The sequence below is a fragment of the Gymnogyps californianus genome, chromosome 15 (assembly GCF_018139145.2).
Source record: "Gymnogyps californianus isolate 813 chromosome 15, ASM1813914v2, whole genome shotgun sequence".
Classification (NCBI taxonomy): domain Eukaryota; kingdom Metazoa; phylum Chordata; class Aves; order Accipitriformes; family Cathartidae; genus Gymnogyps; species Gymnogyps californianus.
In genome coordinates this window covers 18,284,545-18,303,089 of record NC_059485.1, presented here as the reverse complement: position 1 = coordinate 18,303,089, position 18,545 = coordinate 18,284,545, and the positions used below count along the sequence as shown (strand labels likewise).

The 18,545-nt window shown below is 53.3% G+C and overlaps 1 protein-coding gene across 1 annotated transcript in view; it reads right to left on the bottom strand.

The window, feature by feature from the left end:
* The window catches only part of CAPN15 (calpain 15), a 56,116-nt gene extending 45,965 nt beyond the window's left edge, over positions 1 to 10,151 (bottom strand). The window contains exons 1-2 of the mRNA XM_050906262.1: positions 10,045 to 10,151; positions 7,367 to 7,407 (exon numbers count right to left, since the gene is read on the bottom strand). The gene's annotated coding sequence lies outside the window, so the exon portion shown is untranslated. The remainder of the gene's footprint in view (positions 1 to 7,366; positions 7,408 to 10,044) is intronic.
* Between the last annotated feature and the right edge of the window lie 8,394 nt (positions 10,152 to 18,545).

Below are 18,545 nucleotides of genomic sequence, written 5' to 3'. Positions count from 1 at the left end.
GAGGAAGCAGCCCAACTAGTGGAGGAAAGCACACCAGAGCCCAGCAGAAAGCCCTTGCCACCACGGTAAAGCAGCAGAAAAGGGGGCAAGCAAGCCTCACTTAGAGCCCAAACCAGCAGCCCTTGGGAATCACACGCACAAAAAGGTTATTCTGAAAGCTCTGGGCTCTGACTGGCACACCAGGTTTTTAGTTACCTCAGCTACGAGGAGTATGACTTGATGGCTTCTACGCAGTGAGGAGATTTTATCTGTCTTGTATGTAAAATAAAATATCCCTCTTTTCCTGTTCCCCACTAACACCACAGTAAGGCTGAAAATGGACAGACTGGGTATCTGCACAAAAATGTTTTCTGTGACTATTTCACACAGTGCAATGAAATACTTTCAGCTCAAGCCAATTTTTAGCTGATACTAAGCATGCCGCTACCCACAGAAGCAGGTTTGGGGCTTTGACTGTTCTTCCTTTTCTCCCTCTCTCTTCCCTACTTTTTAGAATTTATTCTTTGAGCATCCTCACAGTTAAACTACAGAAACATTTCAGGTCCTCTAGTATTCAAAGAGGTTTAAACATGCACATGTCTCCTTAAAGGAAAAAGGCACGGCAATCTGGATGCATGTCAGGAGGAACGGATCAAGGGAACATTTAACAGAGCAAAAAGAAGAAACGAGGAAGAAGAAAAAATTAGCACAGCTGAGCTTATTCAATTATCCACCAGGATTTACAGAGATGAATGAACTATAGAAAGACCTTTGCGAAGAAACTAGTTTGTGCCATAAAAAGGCTGAAATGAAGACTCCTAAAATACAGTTTTTCAATCCCAGGATTGATCTAAGGGATCAAGAAAGGCCTTGATAGATAACAGACTCTCGAATGCAGCAGCTCAAGGAGCAGGTACAGTTTTGCTACGAGCTTAATACCGGAATGTGGCTGCATTAGGCCATTAGCTGGAGAACGTTAACTGCTCTGTCATGGTCTCTTCTCTGTAACCTGCAAAGCCTGGACTAACAAAATAAAACTGAAATAAAAGCCCAAGAACACAATCTTCCCTACCTCAATTTCCTCGTTTTAATTGGTCTGCCCAACTGCTGTGCATCAGCCAACACATCTCCACGCTTTGCTTCCCACCGCCTGCCCAACAGCAAGATTTCACTGATTTTTGCAGATCCAGCCAAAGTGGGTCCCTGGCGCTTCCCCTCTCGTTTCCTGCTATTCAAGCAGGTAATTTGTAACAAATCCGATTTTCTGGCTAAATGAAAGCCATGTGATGCGAGGGGAAGAGTATTTCCATGTATCGTCAGCTCAAGTCTAACTGAAGACACCAGTTGTCCCACACCCGCGGTGTCTCTGGCTTTTCTGCTGCAGCCCTCGACGGCGGCCCCGTCCCGAGCGCTGTACGTGCTCCAGCAGCCGCGCTGCACAGCGGCAGCAAAGGCACGGGGGATGCAACTAAGAGACCTGCTAGAAGAACAAACTCTGTCTCTCACCTCAAGACTTGGGTTCTACCACGATAAAGTAAATAAATAAAGGCAAGATGGGTAGAAACACAGCCCCGTACAGTTCACCGCAGGCTGAGCGAAACAGAAGGCAGGGTGCTCAGTCAGTTAATGGCCTTTTTCCCCCCCTCGAGCAGAGCTAAACTGCCAAATAAAGCAATTCCACAGGCTGGTTCGAGACCACTTCCTCAGCTGACTCTCAAGCTGGAAAAGCAGAACCCTTTCCTTCCTCCTCCTACACACGGAAACGCCAGTTTTAGCTCACCACAACAGGCGAGAGACATGCCTGCTGCCCGCATTACTGCTGGCTCCCAACGTGTTGCTTGTGCCTTGGCCCGTCCTCCTCCGCCAGGTCTGCACCAGGGAGCCTGAGCAGGCAGCTCAACACGAACGCTCTGCGGGGAGAGGAGAGGCTGGGAATCCTGCTTTAAAGCGGTGCTGTAAAACCCCACGGTGGGTGGAGTTGGGGAGAGGAAGGGATCTATAAATAGGTGGAGGATAACCTAGCTAAGTCGTAGCGATCTCCAAGACTGTCTGGTCTACGTGGGCTGCTTGGCTGCAAGTGCTGCGTGAAATCGGATTTCTCTAGGCAAAGCAGTAAATCCTTTTCTTCAGGGTCACCCCTCATGCCAGGTGAGAGCAGCCAATGAACAATATTTAGGGGGGAACACCGGCTCAAAGAGGGGAGAGGGCGAACCTGTTTGAAAACAGGAGGAGTGGCAGCATTACAGCTCAAGGCAAAGCACGTACGTGCTCGCCATGCCAAGTCAGAAAACGCCTTTGGCCAACACTAAGCAAATGAAGAGCCTGCAAGAAGTAAAGGTGAGAATGAAAACTACACTCTAGCAAGGGAAGGGGTCAGTTAAAGAAGCCTACAAAGAAGAAAGCCTCACTGGAAGCACCCAGCCTTATTTTTGAGGATCTTCTCCCACTGGGCAGGGAGATGCCCCAGGAGATGCCCTGCAGGCACGCTGCCCGTGCTGAACAGGGGAGGCTTCAGCCGCGGAAGGGGAGCAAACTGCCAAGAGCTCCTCTGCCTTGGCAGGAGGGAGCAGGATTTTCCTTCTGATTAATAAAGCACTGCTTCCACCTATCTAATCAGGAGAGGAAGCAACAATGTGAACAGATTGAAGTGTCTTGAGAAGGGTGGATCTCACTCATGGAAATTAACAGTTAAGCACCTTAGCAAGATGCTGAGTTTGGATTTTGGTTTTTTGCCCCTTGCAGCTGCAATAATTACCGGGTTTCAACTGACACTCTTTAGCTGCTCCCAAAATATTGCTTCCAAAATAAAACCAGATTTGATATGTCTACCTCCAAACCACTCACACCCACTTACCCTGCTCTGTTGTACGTGAGGCAGACCCTTCCTCAAATTGCCCCACCAGCACCCTGAGCAGCAGGCACTTACAGCGCGTTCAGGACGGCAAAGCTTTCCCATGGAGGTTCCTCCCGCTGCCGGGACAGCGGAGCAGTCGCTTGGATGCTTCCAGATAAACCCTGTTCCTCACCACCAGTCAGCAGTGCTGACCCTTTGGGCTCCGGCTCTTCTGTCACACCACCCAAAGCGAAGCAGGCAGGAAGGGTGGGGATCTGGGTCTGCCCAACCCCCTTTCCTTCCCTCCGGCTTCAAAGTAGGTTTTGGCTCTGAAGAGAGCAAAAAAAGAAAAAAGGGAACTAGCCCACGTGTTTCAACGTATCTAGGAAGTTGCAGGATCAACTTTTCCTAGGATCCTCCTAGGATCAGCCCCAAGCTCTTCCCTTTGGCACGCAGCAGGAAGAAGAGACAGAGGTCCCTGGAGCTGCTCCAGCCCACTGAGGAAACCAGTGAGGCAGACTCACCCCAGTTGGTCCCATGTGCAGAAGCCCCCTCCTTGTGATGGATACCCCACACACTCCTTTTCTTATTGATTTATTCGTCCATGCAGCACAAGCCAGCTGAGCTCCTGCCTGAGTTTTCCAACCTGTCTTGGTTCTCAGCCTCCCGGACTCAGGGACAAGACTTTGTCACTTCATTAATTCCTCCACTCCCCCAACTTATAAAGTAAGTCACCTCTGAGCTACTCCCTTGCTCCAGGGAAGATCTAGGAATGAAAACACAGCCACACCGCACACCAGACAGCTCTTGTCTGAGGTGCTGGGCCAGCAGCTGGCCCAGGAGAAAGCACACCATGTACCTGGGGGAAAAAACATCCCTCAAAGCTGTGCCCAGAGGAAGCCATACAGCAGGAGGCTTTCTTCTAGGATTGAAGCTGCAAGTACCAGCCTTCTCCCCCTCTGCTGTGTAAACTCTCCTGCCTGGGAGCTGGCTAAGATGGGCTGGGACCTGGTACCACCCTCAACAGCAAAGGAGGAGCACTCTGCTCTCACTCACATGCAACCTGCTCCTTGCAGGGAGAAATAAGGGTTCCTGAAGAGCTTTAAATGTCCAGTCCCCACACACAGCCCTGGCAGGAGCAGCCTCCTCTCTGGGGACTGCAGGATGTGACTCACACATCCTAAACACAAAGCAGTTCAGGGGCAGATGAGTGCAGCTGGAGGAGCTGTGGCTGACTTGGTCATCAAGCTGGAGGAGACCACTTCGTACATCATGAAGACATGGCCAACCCTTGGCCCTCTACCAATCTTGCCACCATGCACAGCAGGAGATCTCCCCACCTACCACCGAAGGAAGCGCATGCTCACGGGGTCCGGGGTAAGCAGGGAACAGTGTGCAGGGATGGGTGAGGCGCACAGCATGAGACGTGTCAGCGTAAGAAGGTTATAAAGTCACAGAGGAGGTCAGGCATGGGATAACTAAAGAAGGATGCAGAGTGGAGGCCTGACGGCGTGTCATGCCAACGAAGCAAGGAAAAGAAGCTCAAGCATTTGTGTGCACAGCAAGTGATACACAGCCGGGCTCCCAGCTCCACAAGGCAGGGTGGCAGAACCTGAGGACGCGCAAAACCAGGCACCAGCACCAAGCAGAGCGTGACTTGTATTCATCAGGCCGAGATGACCCTGATAAAAAGAACCCCAGGGGACGAAGGGTGAACAATCTCTCTTCTTCCACAAGGCAGGGAGGAAAAGAGCAGACAAGCAACAAGACATCCACCTCAGACAGATGCAGTACGGATTGAAATCCAAGATGCTAAACACCGACCCAATGAGAGCTCTACGGCTCAAGTGCAGCAAGAGCTCTGGTGATCACCTGAGGGACCCCTGCTGCAAAGCAGCCAAGCAAACCGGCATGCTCCATGCTGAGCAGATGTCTTTCACAAAGCTGGTGTCTTGGTGACAAGAAACAAAGTTCTGCTGCTCTTTCTTCCTGCCCTCACCTGCCAAGCCAGCACTACAAGGCAGCCCAAGTGCTGCAGTCTTGGCAGGAAATTAAGGTGTCAGCAAGTTCCAGTTCCTTGCAAAGCTTCTTGCAGGGAGGGGTGGGAAGGTACCTCCAAGGACAGACTGAGGCATAGGTATAACAGGAAGGACGGGCCAACGGCTGGCACACTCATCTGGGACGTGGGAGGCTTTTTCAGCCCTCATGCTCTACCACAGAGCTTCCTGCGTGACTCGGGGCATAGTCCCGTGACTCAGAAAGCACTGCCTCACCTCCCGGGGCCAAGAAGTCTTCAGGTTCGCAAGGCACTAGGATGACAGGCAGTGCACAAGCACCGCAAATGGGAGGACAGGGAAAATGGAGAGAAGGGTAAAACTTACCCACCCAAATGTTTGTTATGGGGCAGCGGGCCTGAGAGAAGAGAGGCGAGTCAGATGTTCTGGCCTTAGAGGAAATCTAGGGGACTGGAAGCTGCAAATGAGCTATTTTCCAAATCACAGCGAGAAACAAGATTGGTGCGCTACTTGCAGAGATATCGTTAGATGAAATTAGCTGCCTGAAAACAGATTTCCAGATGGGCTATTAATGAGGTAACAAGATAATTTAACCTGGAGTCCTAGACCAGCACAGAACAGGACCTCACACTTCATGCTATGCTTTAGCAAAGTCCAGAACAGCAGCACATCTTTCTGGCCACGGACATTAACATGCAAAGGCAAGCTTGAGGATCTTTACCTTCTTTCAGCTGCCTTGAAACTGGTTCTGGCCCAACTTTAACACAGAAGAAACTCATACACAGCAGCTGAGTTGGGCTGAGCTGCACTTAATGCCCAGCACTGACTCTTCATGTATGCAGGCAGAGGAAGAGGTGTCCAAAGCCTGAAGCAAAAGATTGATAGGAAAAGTGGATTTATTGTAGAGCCAGCTTAGCCACAAAGCAACTAGCGTCAAAGTCTGAAAAAAGTTTCCTCTTCTCCCTTGCACAGGACACTGTAAACCAGTGACAGATTATCCAGTGAGCTACTGGAAATCTATCACGGTCACTTTGAGAGAGGGGATTATACAGATTTGAAAGGGCAATTAACATCTTAATTACAAGCTACAGGGAGACAAAGAGGGAGAAGCAGTGGACAGGAAGGTTTCTTCAAAAGAAGGGTTAACTTCAAAACCCATCTCCATTGACAACTGAAGAGCAGGAAGGTCCTTTTCTGAATAAGCATGAAAAAGGCAACAAAGGCACTGCCAAAGAAGGGCCTGAATGTACACACATTTAAAAAAAAAAAAAAAACAAACCAACCCACAACCAAATCTCTAAAACCCTAGTGCTCTATTAAGTCAATTAACATTGCTTCAATGAAGTGCAACGAGCCGCTTGTATCCTCCGGTTTACTAGCCAATTGTGGCTGACTTTTGAGTGCAGTGTTAACAAAAGCGTGTGTGGGCTGGCATGGTTCGTCTCATTAGCAACATCGCGGTAATGCCACAGAAAGAAAGACAAGGGGAAGAAACAAAACAAGAAAAGCCACAGCATCCAATCTTGGGAAGCTTTGCCAGCAGATCTAATTTCCAGATCTTTTCCTCCCTGTATTTATAATCCTTGTAGCAGAGTTCTGTCATCCTAGTCAACCCACAGACTGCCCCAGCTATAAAACATGCCAGGCTGAAAAATCACCTCGACAGACTGCCTGCTGAGACCAGTTGCATTATAAAAACAGGAAGCTTTTACTTGCCTGCTACCAATATGCTATAGATTTAATGGGAAGTAGCATAAGCAGGGATGCTTTGCAGGAAGAACACACACACGGGACTCTTGCCAGGAAAAATGCATCTTGAGTAACACATGTGCTCTTAGTTTCCTCTTTTTTTCCAAAAGGTTTAACTACTCTCTGGGTTACCCAGCAGCAATAAAACATTTTTTTTTCCCCTTTCTCACTTACAGCAGAATGTTGATTGGTAAACAGCAGATCTTCCTGTCTGAGGCTGTGCCAGCCTGTGCAGAACAGAACTGTTGTTATTGCACATTCACAGCTAGAGATAAACATGAATAAGAGCCACGAGTGAAGAACCAGTGCCTGGCTCTTCACTATATTGCTTTATCAGGTTCACCTTGATTCAACTGTTTCTGACAACATCTCTCCCTCCGGAAGGGGCAAGATGGCACAAGTAGCAAGGACAAACATTAAAAAAGAAGACAGAAGTGACAGTAGCGCAAAAAGTGCTCTTCTGTACTCGCTAACATTCACAAACTGTGCAGCTCAGAACTCCAGCTGCACTTAAAACACTCAAAAGCAAAACGCAGAAATAAATGGGCCCAGCAAAAGCAACCTCCCAAAAAGAAGCAATGGAAAAACAAAGTAGCTTTCAACACATTTCTCAGGACAAATCTGCATCGAGAGCCACAACTGGTGCAGGACATAAAGGTTACAGCAAACCAGGGAAGGAAAAAAATTTGCAAGTCATCTCTCATCTGCAAGATGACACTCTGCAATGGCACAAGTACAATAAACCAGCCCAGGAAAACTGGATACTGGAAGTCAGAGGAGGGTTTCTAACCTTTCAAAGAGCAGATCTCTGGACCAGCTGCTCCAGAAGCACTGGGGAAAAAAGCACAGAGTTAGTTCCAACAATTAGTTCCTGGACAAGTTCATGACCTGCACAAGATGACTGTCTTCAGCAGCGGGGAACTGGACTTGATGACCCATGAAGTTCCTCCCAGTCACTCAGCAAGCTGAATTCGTAGAGGGCCATAGGTGCCCAGGCATAGCACAAACACAAGGTCACACCCAAAAGGACATCAAGGATTGTATCTTCAGATCATGCTAAGCTGACAGATAAGCAGATGAAGAGCTGGCCACTGCAGAAGGGAGGGGAAGAGAGTTGCAGCAAGAAGCAGAGTCTCACAGCCAGTGAAAACCCAGGGCACGGACTTGGAAAGCAAAGTCTCAGAGACAGGAGGTGGAGGAGATGTCCCCTGAGCACACTGTCCCCAGACACTCCAGCCACAGCTTTAATTCTAACACAGATTAGACAGACGGTAAATATGTAATTCATCCAAGCCACATCCAGCTGCATCCCTTGCTAGAGACAGCTCCCAGCCTTCACCGCGCTGCCCTGTCCGGAGAGCCACAAGGGCTCTTTTCACAGGGGCAGCAGTACCTGGGTGCCTCCTTCTGCCATTTGTATGCAATTTGGACTTTCCCGGCTTCAACTGGACACCACCTCCCAAGTTCCAACCAACTGGCCTAGGTTTAAACCACCATGTCTCTGGCTGTGCCTCGGGCAAGCGCAGAGGCAGGATACGCCCGACAGACAACAGTGGCATTTGGCATTTCCATCAGAAATGACTGGGAGAGAAAAGCATAAGAATCACTGAGAACTGCACAAGAGGCTGCCGACTTCTCCGCAAGCACAGGGAAGCAGGAGAGCTCCGGGGAGGCGGGACAGGGCGAGTGAAACCCAGAGGGGACAAGAAGATAGTTCCTCTTCTAGCACAGCTCAGTGTGATAACCTAATGGAGAAGCATCACATTACTGCTCACCCCTCTCCACCTCCAGATTACACCTGTACTCTGTTCTGGGCCATGCTGAAAAACGCATGAATCCTTCTGCACACTGATGTCGTAGCCATGCCATTATTTCTGGTAGGAGATGATATTGTAATTGAAATTCTATGACTGGAATAACACCTGGTACAACTGAAGTGACAGAGATATAACAGTGCCTGACACCACTGCGATACTCCCCTTTCCTCATCAGAGTAGCTATACTGGCTTACTGTCTCCATCAGAAGCAGCTCCTCTTCAGCTACACCAATACAGCTGAAACTGTAGGATGTGTTCAATTACACAACGCCTTAAGCAATATTTGCCCATGAGAGCAGTTATTTAAACAAATATAGTGATCACATGAGGAAAATGCTGTACTCTAAGATGAGAAGGCTGAACCATAATGCAGATGCTTTGAGTAAGAAGCTGCCTTAGCTACAGCAAAGCCAGCCCTAACAGGCCATCCAACATACCTCCCCGCACAGTGATGGAGCTGGCCTCTTAACCAAGACCAGCTGGCTGCGTCCTGAACCCACGTTAACCTAAAGAGGCAGATGGAGAGGAGATCACGTTACAGGAGTCGCTCTCAAATGCCTTGCGAGACGTATCCAGCTGCCTCAGCCTCATGTGCTACAGACCCCCAACCTTCCCTCCACCAGGCTCTGCTTGCTAAAGCACCTTGCATGGCAAGGTCAGGCAACGGGAACAAGGGCTTTGCACACCTGCAGCAGCATTCACAAGACGCTCCAAGGCTGCATCAAAACCGGTCCAAGAGCAGGAACGTTACTTCATCCCTCCCACAGCTGAGAACTAGCCGTGGTGCAGATCTCAGCCGACACCTGCCTGGTGACAGTCACCACTCAAAGACCAGAGTGCTCATGGCCTGGCTTCATTGACCCCAAACTGTAAGAGATTCCTGCAGACCTGCTGCTGAAGCTGGACACCAAAGTCACACGGAGACTCCAGCTAGCCCACAAGCATCCAGATCGGCCAACACAGAGCACGCTAGTGTCCATTCAATTAATCCAAAGCCCTGGCCTGGATAAGGCCACATCAGCCTGACTCATTTGAACGCAAGGACAACACCATCAGACGCTCTCCTGTAGCGGACACTGCAAGCGTATCCCGAAGGTACAAGCTGAGACTGCCTTCCCACCACCTCGTCCTGTCTCTGCAGAGCAGGCTCTGAATCGCCAGGCTGAAAGCAGCCCAGCCACATAAGGTACAACACAGTCATCTCTCTGTCCCAGTCCTGGGCTGGGAACTGCCACGGCACGGTGGTTACTGCAGGCAAAGCAATGCAGAGTTTCTTAGAAGAATTTATTTCCCTGCCCTCGCACTGCCTCAAACACACCCTGGGACAGTCATGCAGTTTCCACGGCTTAAGATTGTGAGGTCCTGGAAGACCTCACATTTTCTTTTCCACTCTTACAGTTTCTTCTTCGCCATGAGAAAACCAGGGGATGCCAGTATCCCCACCCATAAGAGCATGTGGCCTTCACACAGACAGCGAGGAGAGGGGAAGACTCAAAGAAGGAATCAAAACAAGAAAGACAGACAAGAACGAGAAGCATGGGAGACAAGAAGCAGGGTAACCGTGCTTACAAACCAGAGGAGAAAAGGTCTTTTTTCTTTCAGCCCCTCCCAGCCCAGCACAGAGCCAACTGCAATCAGAAAAGCTTCTCACCCAACACCGTTTCTGCTCTGCAGGTCCAATGCCCAGTTGCTGTGAAGTCAGCCCGGTGTCCCTGGAATTGAACGGCTGCTGTTGGCACCAGCGGAGCCGCCCGGTTGGAGGAGCATGCTAGATGGTCTCTGCACAGAGCCGCCGGTAGCACACCAAGCCTGCTAGAAGGAGCGGCTGCTGCACCAAGCTGGGAACAGAGAGGAAAGAAGAGCACGTAAGAATAAATGGCTGCTGAGACTCCGGGCTGATCAGCATTGTGCCAGCACACACAACCAACCTCGCATTTCAGGTCACTCAATCAGCATCCACTCAAACTACAGCTCTCAGAAGGCTTTGTGCTTCCCGCGGCATCCGGCTGGCGACGGGCTGGAGCTCGGTCCCGCCTGGAGACAGGAACCGGTCTGCTTGTGGGTCAACTCAAGTTCTTCACTCGTGGTTTCAGGACCTTTGGCGGTGACTTTATAGTTCTGTTCCCACCACTGGCCTTACTCTCTCTGACGGCGGCTGCTGCTTAGCATTCTGGTGAGAGCTGTCGTCGTACCAGGTAATGCAACACCTCACGAGCACAGCAGGATCTTAACTGTAAGGATTCTGGACAGCTCTCGACAATTAGCAACAGGGCAGGATCTCCCAAGGGGTCTGGATGTGAACGCAGGGATGTCTGGAGGGGCACACCACCTGAGTGTTCAAATACAGAAACAGATGTTAATTACTCTGCATGACCAGGACATCGTTAGCAGTTACATCTACCGGAAATTCAAAAGTACAAATTCCTCTGTTTATATCAAACATGCCCATCCCACCCCCAGAAGGCATGCCGTTTGAATACTTGCCTCGGCAAACCTCCCTCCCCCAAGACATTTCCCCTTCCCCCTTCATATTCTCTGCTCTTGAAACAACCTGTTTTAATGAAATTCATACTTTGTGAAAGTGCTGTCTCCTTTGGGACGGGCTTTTATCAGATAGAGGCAACAAGAACCCTTGTCCGTAACTGTTTGGCTCACCAGCACACTCTCACTTTCTCTATTTTAGACTGGGGAGGGAGCAAAAAAGCAAATAAGGATTCAGCCAGAACAACGTGATCACTGAGGCTCTTTGGGAGCACGGCAGAGCACGCAAGAGCAACAGGCCCGGTTCTACCCCCACCACCTTGCCCACTCTCCCCACAGCCACACCATCAGGTGCAGCATGATGCCCCCGGGGTAGGTTATGGTGAATCTGCAAAGAGCTTTTCTCTTCCAGAGCTCTGCACCACTGAGATTTCCAGGCAGTGGGGAAAAGACGACCTGTGGTGAACACCTGGACATGCGCTGCTAATGGAATCAAACCATTAGCAAATGGAGAATGTTATGGAGCGGGCAAGAGACACCACTTGGGGACCAGTAAAAAGTAAAGAAGGGACTGATTAAGGTTCAAAAGGACCGCCCTGATCCTTTTAGCCCAAGGGTCTGTACAGCACTGGCTACATAGGGAACTCCAGGCTCACAGCATCTCCAAGGCACTCAGACAGTCGTGCCGCTCCCGCTCACTGGAAAGGCTTCAGACTTACGAGAGCTAAAGAGAGAGCGAGACAAACACCAGAGGACGGAGTACCCCACAGATGCCTACATCAGTCTACGTGACACCGCGTCATTTTTCTTGCATGAGACGTGTTCGCATACGCATGGGCTAGGAAGAGAAACCGCTTAACACCCAGCAGCTTACAATAAAGCCTTTTGGCTGTGCTGAAATTCCAAGGACTGCCCAAGCTCGGCCTGCTGGCCTGAGTCTTGCAGGCAGGTGACTGATAACGGACAAGCTGGAGAGCAAGACCTTGACCACATCAGTGCTGCAGCCTCTCTGGAGAGCAGAGCTGCCACAGCGGGGAGGACACAGCCCAGCACGCAAGGACCCTCGTGCTGGGTTCCCACTTCCACAGACCAGCACAAATACGGGGAGTTAACTTGTTACCCGGCAAAGCTGTCTGAGAGTTAGCTTCTCCGCAAACCCTGTTATAGGAGCAGAAGGACCTTCTGCTGTCAGAGGAACACAACACAACGCAGGCTGGGAAGCTGCCTGTGATATCCTCAGTAAACCAAAATCATCTGGGCTAGCGCTGGGAACAAGATGCTGAAGGAGAAACTTCGGTGCCGCAGGAAGTGCCACGTCAGAAATGCAGCTGGGCATTATCACCGGAGGGGGACAACAGCTTTTTGTAAGGTCTCAGTCTCTATTTTACCAAAGTGAATGCGTATTGATAATCCTGCAGCTTTGATAAGGGCTGCTAATCCCAGGACTGGGGTGAGACGCCAGCTTGGCCTCCCTGACACAGCGCTATCGCCACCCTCCTCTACTGCTGAGGCTGTTCAGGCCCACAGCATTTAGTTAGCGCCCTGGCTTGCTACAAAAGGGGCTGCATTGCAGGAAGAGAAAAGCTGGGGTTTTTTTTTATGAACACACATTAGAGTTTACACCACTGGCAAAGTGCAGAGGCATGCATTTGTAGAGGAACAGAGATACGGTTCCAATACTGGTTTTAATGTGCAAGCCTAAAGACTCGGCTTCAGTTTTTAGAAATCAAACTTGATCATCTCAAGCTGGCAAAAATAGCCCCATGTTCCCTCAAGTTATTTTCTTTTCAACTAGGCAGGGTACAGCACAATAGGAAATATCAGCAGTAATGTACTCAACCTCCAGAAACCCAAAGGGCCAATTCTAGCAACCCACGGCAGCTTTCCAATCCTCCCTGATCTATTTGCCGGAGTTAGACTGAAAATCATGCTGCCCCCAAGCCATTCAGCAAACTCCATGTCCCGCTAATTACATGAATATAAATGTATTATCTTGGCTGTCAAACATTGGCTGCCTGAACAGGACGCTCGGCAATGTAAACGCAGGAAAACAATTGCTCTTTCTGCTGGTGACACATTTCTTTGGATCTTATTTCCTTTCCAAGGCTCCCCCTTCTCGCTTCTGCCCAGGCACCAGGGCAGCAGCATTTTTTTCCAGAGCAAGAGGAAACGGCACACAAAAACCCTCCTCATCTTTTAAGCGACCAAACACGAGCAAATCTGGGGAACGTCACCGGCATTTCCTATCAGCCAACCTGAGAGCTGCCAACGCACGGGGAAGGGAGCTATGAAGGCAAGAGTTAAATGTTTCTCATGCGCAGCCCTTCTGCCTCCCTTGGCTTCCTCAGCTGCCACTGCTAAATACAAGGCAAGCAACAACACTCCAAATAGCAACGAGAGCGCGACAGAAATTCGGTAGTAGCCCGCTCCTCCCTGCCTGGCTCGGTGACAGTGGCCTGGGAAGGACCACGTACTCAGGCAGGGTCCAACAGCAACCAGCAAGGTTGAGGCAAACGCAGGCGGATCCAGGAGGCTTCTGGGGAGCAGGCAGACAGCACGTCTCACTCTGAAGAGTGGGATTATGACGGAAAATGAGGAGGAAGCCACTGACTCACCTGTCCCACCTGCATAAGCAGCTTTCCCAAGGCTGCACTTTATACGACCTTTCTCAGAGCCCCAGGTTCCAGCAAATCGGCTGTTCACAAGTTTCCTCCCAGCACTGCGTGCTAGGAGAGAGCCGTCTCGGCAGGACACGGGCTCTGACACGCACCTTCCGCATCAGCCTCCTCTCTCCCTGCCCCCGGGTCTGACCGCAGGCAGCCACAACCCATCGCTCCAGCCTCCCCCTGCTTCGGAAAGACCCTCGCTCGGAGAAAAGCCACAGGACTCGTTCCTTCCCAGACCCCTCTGCTCACAGAAAGGGTCAGAACGAACCCAGAAACGAACAAAAGCCTGGCTTCAGACCAAGCGGGAAGCTGGGAGGAAAAAAGCATTTCTCCCACTTGCATCTCACCTGAGAGCAGATGACGTCCCCGCCGGCGGCGATCAGCACAGCCGCGTCCGCACACGCCGGCCTGGGGACTAGCTGGGTCGCTCTCTAGGTCTCACGTGCAACTGCTGCAAACTTGGCAAGCTCCCACAAAACCTCCGGGATGGATGAAAGCAGCGTATTTTCCACAAGATAAAGCCAATCGCGCTCAGCTGGCTGAGGCAACACCAGGGCCCAGGCCATTTCCCTCTGCAAAGCCAGCGGTATTCAGAGCAAAGATAAAGGGTGCCCAGAGCAAAGATAAAGGGTGCCCAGAGCAAAGATAAAGGGTGCCCAGAGCAAAGATAAAGGGTGCCCCGTGGACAGCCCAGGAGAGCGGCGGGGTAATCAGTGCATCTCACGAGGCCATCCAGGCCCCTCCATGGCGTCACCCAGCCCTTCCGCTACCGTGAGACAGCTCTGAGTCTGGGCAGGACGCCCGACCTTTTTTATGTGCAACTTTAGCAGTTTTGGTTTGTTTTTCAATATTTATTCCGATTCAAAAGACATTATGCCTGGCCCACGCCTCGGGTTCCCTTACGCACCAAGTCATCAGGCTCAAGGAGGCTGCTTTCTTTCCTGCCAAAGCAATATGGCTTAGCAAACACAGCAAGTCACATCAAACCTTCAAAGGCCTCTCCAGCCCTCCAACCCCACCCGGGGAAGGGAGTAATGTTGGGTCTTGCCTTCTGCCTTCAACTGTTAAAGCCTTGGACACAAACAGATGCTGACGCAACTTTAAACTAGTTAATATCCCCACGTACATAAAATCATGGTAATTTGAATCATGCCTCTCTGACACATGTTATGCTACCGCAGCTCGTTTCTCAGGCAGAGCTCAGTCCTGCTCTGGTTCACTCACGGGCACAAGCCAGTCTGTTCGGCAGCGAGTCTCAAGAAACGGCCACGCAAAAGCCACCGGCAGACTCGCGGCGTCACAGGAGGCCGGTCTGCCACTGGGCCGCCCTCCCACCACACGTCTGCTCCAGTTTAGGAAAGGTGGCAGCTCGCACAGAGTACAGCCCTGAAGCACAAGTCCCTACAAGTCCCAGGTGGCAATGTATAGCAAGATCTCTGCGTTCAGATCGACAAGGGCTACAGTCTGGGATCTGCAGCCTACCTCCATCAGCCAGCGGCTGTGATCTGCACCGCTCATCTCCACCTTGGCTCCCTCTAAACGCACCTCCTGGTCTCCATTACCTCCCGACCGACCCGCAGCAGCGCACTGCCATCCGTGCACGAAGGCCCCAGGCCACGTACAGCAAGCACTTCTCGGATAACCTTCTGTCCGACCATGAAAACCCACCCATCCGCATCCTGGGCCTGAAGGCCTACGGAGCGCTGAGCACCAGCCGAGATTTCAATCTGAAAAAACGTTTGGAGGAAACAACGTGACATTTCAAACACAACGTGCACCTTATTCGATCTCCCTCAACAGTTCATCAGATGACCACCCCAAAACGTTTGTTTCTTGATGCTTGGGAGGGAAGGGATGTAGCCCAGAAGCAGGCACAGGGAGGGGAGAGGAGAGCTGCTCAGAAAATGGAGAGGCTAGCCAGCGTACAGAGCCTTTTCCATCCACTGTAACAGATTTCTGCATCCAGGATCTGGAGGCTGACGTGCTTCCAACTGCAGCTGAGCTGACGTGCAGTAAAATCCAGGGGTCTTGATGAGGCATCGGGGCCCAAGCAGCCTTAGGATGCTTCAAAGACCCAAGCATAAGAGCCAGCCAACTGATTCTAAAAGGCAAACTCCCAAATGCTTTACAAACTCTGCACAAAACCCCGTTTAGCCCCCAGCAAACCGGTTTCTAACCTGGAGGTTAGAGTGCAGACCTGAAGGACAGGCGTCCCTGGTTATCTCGGGGGCTCTGCCATGGTCCAGCCCTGGAGCCGGCACTCAGCAGTACCGTGCCCGTTAACTGCCATAAGCGAGGCTTACCTGCCCGAGAGGAGAACCGGGAGCTCCGATCTCCCTGTACCGAGACCAGAGCACACTGCAAGGGCTCGGCGCAGGCAGGTAAGGCATTGCAGCGTGGGGATTCACGAAGCCTCCCCACGACTCCCAAGTTCGTTAAAACCCGGTCGGGGCGTGCGGCCGGGCTGAGGTACGAGGAGGGCGGCCGCAGCCCTCAGGTCACCTCACAAACCCCGGGTAAGGCACCCCAACAGCCGCAGACCCCCGAGGGGAGATTCCCGGCTCCCCGGCTTGCCCCAGCAGCGGGACCCCGACACCGCCCCCCGCTCCCCCCGGCCTCCAGGCCCGGCTCCCGCCGCCCCCCCCCCCCCCCAACCCCGGCCAGCCGGGCTCGGGCCCACCGGCAACAGGTGGTGCGGGGCGGCCCGGGGGAGGCCGGGGCCCAGCCGGAGGCTCCGGCCGGGAGAGCGCCAACCTGGCGGCGCTGGTGGGAGCCGCGGCCCGCGGGACTGCGGCGGGAGGCCCCGGGCGGCCCGTCCCCGCCTACCCCCGCGCTCCCGGAGGCCCCCGCCGCCGCTTACCTGGGGATGGAGGCGGCCGCGCTGCTGCTCGCGTTCCCGCCCCACCCCGGCCCCGCACTTTCCCCCGGGCAGAGCAACTTCCACCCACCCCCTCCCGCCCGCCCGCCCGCCCGCCGCGGAGCCCGGCCGCTCCGCCGGCGCCTTCCTCCCGCTCCGCCGCCAGCCCGGCCTGCCCCGGAGTCCCCGAGCCCGCCCTTACGCCGCCGCCGTGGCGTAGCGCCCCATCCCGGCCTCCGGGCGCTACGGCGCGGAAACAGCGCAGAGGCCGTCGTGAATAGCGGGGGGGACTACAAGCCCCGAGGGGCGCCGCGCGGAGGAAGCGGAAGGCGGCGGCGGCCGCCGAGCGGGGCGCACCGGGAGCGGTGGTTTCGGGGCCGGGGCGCGGCCGGCGGGGTCCCCCGGCGGGCGAGGGGCCGGCGGGAGCCGGGGAGGGAGGCGGCGAGGCGCGGCCCGTAGCGGGGACCCTGCGTTGAGGGTGAGGACTACAACTCCCAGGGTGCTTTGCGCCGCCCCAGGCCGGGGGGGGTCGGTAGCGAAGGCGGCGCTTCCCCCGCAGGCTGCGGCGGGGTCGGGGTCAGGCCCGGCCCGAGGCCTGCGGGCCCCTGGGCCTCCAGTCGCTCGGGGCCTTGAGTACGGAAGGCGGGGGGGACGGTCCTGAGCTCTCAAAGGGAGAAGCCCTTTTCTTCTGAGGCTCCGTCAGCCCCTGAGCGTGTCCCGACGCCGCGGGGGCGAGTGGTCGCCATCCGCTCCCCCGGGACGACACCAGCATTGGGAGATGGAGGATTAGGGCTCGGGCGTTCCCGGCGCAGAGATCAGAAGCCCGGGGCTGAGCAAAGCCGGGCTTCCCGGCCTTCCCACTGCACTGCCAGCCCAGCCGCCTTGGAAGGAGCGGCTGAACCCTGGCTAATTACAGCTCTTAATGACCTGGCCACACATGAAGCGAACCTGAAACTGGCAGGGAGTTGCCTCAGCCCTCCAGGCGATGTGCAGCCATGCTTCAACTTCGGATCGCAAGGAGCCGTGCCGGCGGGGAGGTAGAGAGCACGGGTGCGCAGCGGCGGGAGCCTCGGTGGCCGTCCCAGAAGCTCTCCGCCGTGAACCGCAGCCCTCGGGTGCTGCCGCACCAGCGCTTGAGGTGCCGCTGCGCTGCCAGGTAGGTACAGCTGGGGCCTGCTCTTCCATCCAACTTCAAAGCTACATCCCCCCACTTCGAGTTCCCCGGACATCCCAACCCAGCGCCCTGCCAGACTCATCTGTTTAAGCAGCACCTTCAAACCCTCCCGCCCCACTGAGATGAGAAGTGGGAGCAGTTCGTGCAGCGCCTGCTGAGCTCGGGGTGCAGGGGTGCTCCCCTCCCGGAGTCACAAGTGAAAACGGGGAGGGGGATTCCAGATGTGAATCGGCCAAGCCGGTCCGGCACGCACAGATGTAAAATAAATGGTCATTGTTCCGGCAATAGCAGTGTCGTTCATGCACTTGGAGGGGGGATTAATGGTTGCTAAATGAAAAAGGACGGCTGCTTAACAGGGGAAATGTTATCTTTAGGCTGTTGGATGCTCCCAAAGGGGACGCGAGGCTTTCTGTGCGGGCAGTTGAGGGGAGTTGCGATAGCAACACGTTTGGGAGACCTGTCGGTCTTCTGTAAAGCCAATGCAGGGACCAAAAGCCAAGTGGATAGCTTTTGCTTCTGTTCATCTCTCTGTAAGATGTAACCGCTAGTCATATCGATGCATTTATTTGTAGACAAATCTTTTCTAGAGGCTGCAGAAGCAGCTCTCCCTTTGTTCTTCAAGGGTGAACCAGGGGAAGAGCAGTCCCCGGCTCCCCTCACTCACAGGCGGGTTTCCCGGACTGGGGAAATCGCAGGGCCCAGTGCTCCGCCCGAGGAAAGCGCAGGGCAGGTATCCCGGCACATGGCCCTGCGTGGGTGTGCGGGGTCAGCACCCCAAAATGGCCGGTGGGGCTCCCCTGCCCATTGTAGGGCAAAACCTGTGGGGATCCCCTGGGGAAAGGGTGAGGTTGGGCTTAGAAAGAAACCGCTGGCTACACCACGGTGGCTATTTCGAGTAAGACCTATCACCATCTAAACTATTGGGCGTGAGCTGTAACGGGAGCTTGGGCACTCAGCTCACGGTGACACGTTTG